Genomic DNA, 1,242 nt, shown 5'->3' on the forward strand with positions numbered 1-1,242 from the left:
GTATTATTATTTAACTTGTTGTCATGTTACCATGTAGTTACAGTATATATAACGTGTTGTCATGGAGTACAGTATATTAAACGTGTTGTCATGTAGTTACAGTATATTATAACGTGTTCATGTAGTTACAGTTTATTATACTGTTACCATGTAGTGTACAGTATATTATAACGTGTTGTCATGTAGTTACAGTATAAATATAACGTGTACCATGTAGTTACAGTATATATAACGTGTTGTCATGTAGTTACAGTATATATAACGTTTACCATGTAGTTACAGTATATTATAACGTGTTCATGTAGTTACAGTATATTATAACAGTGTTACCATGTAGTTACAGTATATATATAACGTGTTGTTCATGTAGTTACAGATATTATAACGTGTTTGTCATGTTACCATGTAGTTACGTATAAATATACGTGTTGTCATGTAGTTACCGTATATTATAAATGTTGGTGTTACCATGTAGTTACAGTATATTATAACGTGTTGTCACGTTACCATGGTAATATAGCGTGTTGTCATGTCATACACCATTTGTTTTAGAAGCAGTAAAGGAAACCCTAGAGGTCTGCTGGGTTCCTTCTCACCTAATGAACACAGAACAACAAACCAGGGTTGTGGTCATTAAAGTGGCATTCTGCAGTTGTGACATTCATTTATGGACCTATAAATCAATGATAGTATGTACCCGTTGATTATTGAAGAATATCACTTCTAAATGCCTCAAAGTAAATGTAAACAATTACTGTATACCCTCAAAACATGATATCATGGATGGTCAGTCCTTGCATCTATAGCTCTGTTTTTATAATTTGAGAGTGGTTACATTTCTCCAGCGCCATCCCTCAGCCTTTTGCCCGAAAAAGTGACGGGTACGCACTTTGTTACTGTTTCAACTGCTGATTGCCACTTTTTAAGCACAAAATGGACTGAAACAGTTAGGGACTATCTAGACTTGCACAGTAAGAAAGGCTCACTTTCCGTTTCCTGTTGCGTGCCCTAATGTACAGACCTCAATTTTCTCAAGTGCTCTATCAGGCTCGTCAGCCGCCTATCAGTTTGAGCCAACTGCAGTCAGACAGCGGAGTCAGTGGAGCGATGGAGAGTAAGCAGTAGATATAGCAGGCCTAACCCCTCCCAGGAAAGCCTCAGCTCTTCTTCCGTGATGTAAAATTGCGCAACTAAGATCTACTCTGCAAAAAAACGTAAAAATGTATGACAGATTTCTTCAGT

This window comes from Salvelinus sp. IW2-2015, linkage group LG14 (assembly GCF_002910315.2).
Source record: "Salvelinus sp. IW2-2015 linkage group LG14, ASM291031v2, whole genome shotgun sequence".
Lineage (NCBI taxonomy): Eukaryota > Metazoa > Chordata > Actinopteri > Salmoniformes > Salmonidae > Salvelinus > Salvelinus sp. IW2-2015.